Source organism: Nicotiana sylvestris, chromosome 1, assembly GCF_000393655.2.
Source record: "Nicotiana sylvestris chromosome 1, ASM39365v2, whole genome shotgun sequence".
Taxonomy (NCBI): Eukaryota; Viridiplantae; Streptophyta; class Magnoliopsida; order Solanales; family Solanaceae; genus Nicotiana; species Nicotiana sylvestris.
Window position 1 is genome coordinate 96,875,746 of NC_091057.1, and position 7,387 is coordinate 96,883,132.

At 37.5% G+C, this 7,387-nt stretch overlaps 1 pseudogene; it reads left to right on the plus strand.

Moving 5' to 3' along the window:
* Positions 1–1,065: 1,065 nt before the first annotated feature.
* LOC104232838 (eukaryotic translation initiation factor 3 subunit B-like) lies at positions 1,066–5,703 on the plus strand (annotated as a pseudogene).
* The last annotated feature ends 1,684 nt before the right edge of the window (positions 5,704–7,387 follow it).

The window sequence follows — 7,387 nt, forward strand, 5'->3', positions numbered from 1 at the left end:
CAAACTTCTGAAAAACCTTCAAATTTCTATCTTTAGCCAAATGACTCCAAAATGACCCACGGACCTCCGAATTCACTTCTGATTGCGCTCCCAACACTAGAATCACCATACGGAGCTACTCCTAGACTTGGAATCACAAACGGACATCGATAACACTGAAATGCACTTCAACCCAAACTTATGAAATTTCTTCCAAAATGCTAACTTCCATAATAGGCGCCAAAACGTTCCCGGGTCTTCCAAAACCCGGTCTGGATATACACCCAAGTCCGAAATCATCATACGAACCTGCTGGAACCTTCGAATCCCGATTCCGGGGTCGTTTACTCAAAAATCCAATCTTAGTCAATTCTTTCAACTTAAAGCTTCCGAAATGAGAATTCTCTTTCCAAATCAACTCCGAACTTCCCGAAATTCAATTCCGACCATGCGTACAAGACATAATACCTGAAGCTGCTCATGGCCTCAAACCGCTGAACGACGCGCTAGAGCTCAAAACGACCGGTCGTGTCGTTACAATAAATATCCTAAATATTGGACTATATTTATCGCAAACATATTTTCTTGGACGAACAACTATATGTTGCACTTCCAAGAGTAATATCAATATCGACAACAAGAGTTCTAATTATGACACAACAACCAAAATATTAGAAGAAAACATACACACAAAAAATCATTTACAATGAAGTGTTCGGTAAAATACCATCAAATTAAATATTGTTAAACTATAATACATAGTTATCTAACTAACATAATTAAATTGATCGTTTGTGTAAGTTATGATGATGTCCTTTTATCTTGAATTCACGTATTATGCTAATATAATAATATTTTTTGACTTTCAAATGATTTAAACGGTTAAACCATCACGTGCCATTATTAACGTGCAAGGCACATAAATACTAGTTCTTCAAAAATGATCCAATGGGAGATTCCTGCCTAATCGAACCATTTAACCGACCCATTAAAGAGACCCATTTACCCGGAATTAAAAAAAAGAACAGCGTAACTCCAATAAGAGCTACAGAAAAATCCTACCTTTCCACTCTTCGTACGCGTGCACATTGCCTCTATTGCTAAGCTCACACTTCTGCTTTCAGCTTCAAAGGTAGCTATCTCTCTCCTATACGCACCATTCCATATAGAACACAGAAAGAAAGCTAAACAAAGAGAAGAGAGTTCCAATCATGGCGGACGTTACGTCTATGGGAGAAATCACAGCCATAGCCGCTAGGATTGGTGTGGATCTTTCCCAAATCGATCTTGACTCCATTCATCTTCCTCCTGGTGAAGATTGTGGCATACCCAGGTCTTAAATCTTGACTTTCCCTTTTTTTTTGTTTCTGCATTTTTATGATTTATATATGCGCTTTTTATGTGGTGATGCTTATGAGTTTCCTTTCTTTGCTGTAAAGTTTGGGTCTTTTTAAATTTTTTTGAGTTTGAGTTTATTGCTTTGGTTCATATGCTTTGAAGATTAGAAATTTCTAGTGTTTTGTTGGGTTTTTGAGTTTGTTGGTTTTATTTTATGTTTATATCCAGTTCAATATGTTAATTTTTTTATGGACGTATATGTCTGGGATTCTTTTCTATGCTGTGAAGTTTGGATTTTGTCAATGTTCTTCTATTGAGTGTGCAAGGCCTGTTAATATGTTGTGAAGATTAGACTTTTAGTGTTTTCTTAGGTTTTGCGTACTCACTACCCTCTCCAACCTCACCTGTGGGATTTTACTGGGTGGTGGTTGTTGGATTTTGAATATGTTGAGTTTTGCATTTGTGAGTCTTGAATATGTTGAGTTATAGATTCATTACCATTTAAAAAACCTTAATTTATATATGGATTTTTATGTGTTTTTGCATTCTCCTTGAGTTCTGTTCATATGTTGATAAGATATAGTTTTTAGGTCTCTATTGGGGATTTGATATCTCCATTTGTATTTTCAGACACTGGGTAATACCTTAATTTATATATGAATTTTTATGTGTTTCTGCTTGGTTTCGTTTCTTTTGTTTGACGTTTAGGTTCTTTTGGTTTGTAATTGTGGTTTTGGTTCATACCGATAAAGAAAAGGTTTGTAGAGTTTAAATTCTCTTTGGTTCATATACCATGAAAATGGGTTTTGTAGTTTTTCCTTTGGTTTTTGAATTTGTATGTTATTTGGATATTATCAGTGATGATGATGACTTAATGGAGGAGGACCCCTTGGAGTTTGATGCTGGTTTTGGGAACATACTGGTGGTGGACAATCTTCCTGTGGTGCCTAAAGAGAAACTTAAGAAGTTGGAAGGAGTAGTTCGGAAAATTTACAGCCAACTTGGTGTTATTAAGGAGGATGGTCTCTAGATGCCTGTTGATCCTGAGACTCAGAAAACCCTTGGGTACTGCTTCATCGAGTATAATACTCCTCAGGTACTCCATTTTTCTCCTTAGCAGCTACAATGTATCTCATTTCTTTAGACAATGTGTGAGGCTTGTAACTGATTGTGGAAGATGTTAACCAGTGTCATGTTGCTATGTTTTTCTGCTTTAGAAAGCTGAGCTGAGTAAGGAGAAGACACATGGATACAAGCTAGATAGGTCGCATATATTTGCTGTTAACATGTTTGATGACATTGAGAAATTCTTGAAAGTTCCCGATGAGTGGGCTCCACCAGAGATCAAGCCTTATGTTTTAGGGGTTAGGCTCTTCATCAGCTGTCTTTTTCTCCGGCGAGCGCTATGTGTCTTAAATATTAGTTTTTCATTCATCTGCTAACATTGAGATGTTTGTATCCTGGCAGGAGAATCTGCAACAGTGGCTTACTGATGAGAAAGCTAGAGACCAGTTTGTGATTCGGGCTGGCAATGCACAGAGGTCCTCTGGAATGATGCAAGACAGCTGAAGCCTGAGCTTGTTTACAAACGTTCTGTAAGTGAACTTATTTCCTCTTTGTGCTCATTTAGCTATCCATTCATGGGGTTTTTTGGTACTGTTAAATCTCTCATATTTTCAGAATTCAAAATGGGTCTTGTACAGAAACTGTTTCTTTAGAAGATATTTTTTTCTTTTATGAAGATGGGTAATTACTAAATTTTTGCTAACGATGTCTGCTTCGAGTGCAGTTCTGGACTGAGAGTTTTGTTCAATGGTCCCCTCTGGGAACGTATTTGGCAACAGTTCACAGACAAGGTGCTGTAATTTGGGGTGGTGCCACCACTTTCAACCGTCTGATGCGCTATGCACATTCACAGGTTAGTTTTTGTTTATTTTCTAGTGAACCTTTGCAGGTGTTTTGTGGCTTACCTCTACTGGCTTTAAATTCAGGTAAAGCTGATTGATTTCTCCCCTGGTGAGAGATATCTGGTGACATACAGCAGCCACGAACCAAGTAACCCCTGTGACACTCAGGTAAGTCTGAGCTTTATTGTGTTTGTGTATCTGATTGTGGCCATACTGGATTGTCTCTAATATAGATTTCTTTCAGAGGGTTGTGCTAAATATTTTTGATGTGAGAACTGGGAAAGTGATGAGAGATTTCAAGGGAAGTGCCGATGAATTTGCAGTTGGAGGAACTGGAGGTGTTACTGGTGTGTCGTGGCCAGTTTTTAGGTGAGATTTGATCCTATTGTAAGAGACACTTTCTATCCTTCTCTGCTACCTGTTGTTAAAATTATACCTAACATTTGCAAACTCTTGCATGCTTGAGTGCATACACGATTCCTCAGAAATATAATGAAAAGTGGGGCTGGAATACTTTCTTAACTTTCTTTTTGAGATGATTTCAGGTGGAGTGGTGGTAAAGAAGACAAGTACTTTGCAAGAATAGGAAAGAATGTAATCTCTGTTTATGAAACAGAGACCTTCTCTCTTATTGACAAGAAATCTATCAAGGTTGAAAATATTATGGATTTTAGCTGGTCGCCAGCAGATCCAATTCTTGCACTTTTTGTTCCTGAATGCGAAAATCAACCTGCCAGGGTTTGTGCTAAAACTTTTATGGAAGTCATCACTAATTTGGAGGAACTACTTGTATTTGCATTTGAATTAAACCTTTATTAAATTGACAGGTCAGCCTTGTGCAAATCCCGAGCAAAGAGGAGTTGAGGCAGAAGAATCTCTTCAGCGTTAGTGATTGCAAAATGTATTGGCAAAGCAATGGAGACTAGCTTGCTGTCAAAGTTGACCGGTACACGAAGACTAAGAAAAGCACTTACACTGGTTTTGAGCTGTTCAGAATCAAAGAACGGGACATTCCGATTGAGGTTTTGGAGCTTGACAACAAGAACGACAAAATTATTGCATTTGCCTGGGAGCCAAAAGGTCATAGATTTGCTGTTATCCATGGTGACAACCCTAGGCCAGACATCAGTTTCTACTCCGTGCGGTCTGGCACTAACACGGGCCGTGTTTCAAAGCTGACAACTCTTAAGGGAAAGCAAGCTAATGCTCTCTACTGGTCACCTGGAGGCTGCTTCCTTATTTTGGCTGGACTGAAAGGTTTCAATGGGCAGTTGGAATTCTTTGATGTCGATGAGCTTGAAACCATGGCATCTGCTGAGCATTTTATGGCCACAGATGTTGAATGGGATCCTACTGGAAGGTATTGAATTTTGCTCTTTCATTAGTTTTGCCCTGAGACACCGTCCTATTTTGGTTCTTATACTTTTGCTTTATTGTGCATTTCAAGGTATGTAGCAACATCTGTTACCTCAGTTCATGAGATGGAAAATGGATTCAACATTTGGTCTTTCAATGGAAAGCTGTTGTATAGGATACTTAAGGATCATTTCTTCCAGGTAACAGTCTTTCCCATACATTGTTCGCTGTACTTGTTCCTACTTTTGGCCTATAAGCGACTTGGTCACACTGCTCGAATTATTCTGCCTCCTAAATTGTTACTATATGTTTGGGATGGTTTCTGATCCTTAATACCCCCCCCCCCGGCGTTTCTTACATGCTATACTTGATGCTCTAGGGCTGGTTTTCTGTTAGTTGATGTGCTAGGACTTGTGTAATCTCAGCACTAAGGGTTTGCTGCAGCTTTTACTATGCAGTCGCAGAACGGGAAATTACTGATTTCCTGTTATCTTTCGAATGCTGCTAATGTATATTTGACACAATTTCCCTATTCATCGTCTCGTATTTGCTATGTGGTTGTATGCTCTGCTTGGCTACGCCTGTTTTTTGGAAGGAACATGCTTATATTCGTTACATGACCTGCTGGATACTCATCAATATAGCAAATGCTTCTTGTTTGCTGCAGTATTGTGGCGGCCCAGGCCACCATCTTTCTTGAGCAAGGAGAAAGAGGAAGAGATCGTTAAGAACTTGAAAAGATACAACACGAGGTATGAGGCAGAGGATCAGGATGTTTCATTGCAATTGAGTGAGCAAGATCGTCAGAAGCGGAAGAAGTTGAAAGAAGAATGGGAAGCATGGATTAACGAGTGGAAGCGGCTGCACGAAGAGGAGAAAATGGAGAGGGAGAAGTTACGTGACGGGGAAGCTAGTGACGAAGAGGAGGAATATGAAGCAAAGGAAGTTGAAGTCGAGGAAATAATAAATGTTACTGAGGAGATTATTCCTTTTGAAGAGAGCCAACAGTGAATTCAAGAGTTTGAGAAGCCCTGTCCAACATTTTCCGCGAGAGCTGCTATAAGGAGAAGCGAACTGAGAGCTTTAGGTAGGATATTTGGTTAAAAACTTTGTTTTCTTTTTGTTTCTTTTTCCAACTCATTTTCTTTTATTATTTTGTTTGTTGATTATACTATACGAAGTTTTGTCTGTTAAACTAGACTAGCCCAAAATTGCTGTTACCATGGGCAATGAATTTGATTACAGAGACTTGATTATTTTGTTGGGTATCTGCAAATATCTTGTACACAAATAGGTCACTTGTGCAAATGTTGGTGAGTTTTGCTCTCGACAAAAATACAACGCATGCCAACTTAAACAGCTATTTCAACTGTACATGAACTCTGTATGCAGCAAGCATGTGAATGTCCACTTACTCCAAAAAAAGAATTTGTGAATATAATAGTTTTGGAAATTAAGTTGTGGTTACCACCAAAGCTTACAAACGCAATCGTACCCTTGGGCATTTTTCACAAAGGTGGGTTCGATTTTCCATTGTCTTTTTTCCCCTGCTCCCCTTCCCTGGGGAATAGTATTTCTTTTTTCAAAGAAGTTGGCCGGTTTCTGGTAGTAGTTGTTATTATTTTATTTTTTAGTTATTATTTTTTGTAGTATTGTTTGCACCAATGAACCAGATAGTGTTATAATAGGGTGGCCATCGGGAAGAAAAAAGCTGAATTTTTCTTCTTCAGAAAAAATCCTTTCTGTCGAGGAAGGCAGTGATAAAGCTATGGCAGTGTTTTTGTATCTGCTTTCGGTGATTTTACTTCAGAAACTACATTTCGATTGCACTTCAGGGGAAATAAACCAATTTTTGGAGCAGAACCTTACAGTCAAGACTCAAGACTTCTATAACAACTTTATAGTAATAACATTCCGCTATTAACAGTTAAGTTTTTTTTTGTGGTTGGGGGGGGGGGGGTAACCTTTTTATCTATAACAACTATCATTTTAACAGTACACTCTATATAAAATTATCCCTCTATAATAACTTTTGCTCAAATATTAATTGAAATTATTATTTTTCACTTATGTTAATTGTCATTTATTTTCATAATAAAGAAAGCACTACCAATGCTCTGTTGTCATAAAGCCACATATATTTTGAATATTCAATACAGCACCAATTTTGACAAAGAAAATTACATCAATATGTACTTGTTGATAATATATTAGCTTTCTTCAGTTTTTAGCTAGTGAAATATGCTTATCTTTAGAGGTTTTAAATCTAAGTAATTTTTTATATCTTTTACTATAAGTTTAAAAAAAAAAAACTGATTCTTTGGAAAATTTTGTCTACAATAATTAAATAACACTTAAATTTCAAATTCTGTTTTAGAGAGATCTGATTATACCAATGGGAACTTATCTTGCTTCCAATTTTCTGCGTGAGTGTAGAATGCAAAGTGTGAAACGTGTGATCTTCATTCTTACCTTGACCTTTCTAAACATGATGAACGGCACCCCTGTAAATCAATTCGAGAATTCTCATTACATCTAATAATACCATTTCACTTCATTGGCTAAATGCAATAAAGAGATTGCTTTTATGGTTAGTCCTTTATTTAATTTACGAACAAAATTGCTCGTTGGATTATGACAACATAATGCAGCGAAATTGAAGGTGCAAATTAAAATTGGCTATATTGACCAATGTCTGCCAATTCGGTTACTGATGAAAGGTTACCCAATGTAAAACGTTCTAGCATTTTACCAGCATTGGAATGGCAATCTGATACATCATATACAGACATTCGTGAAATGTGAAG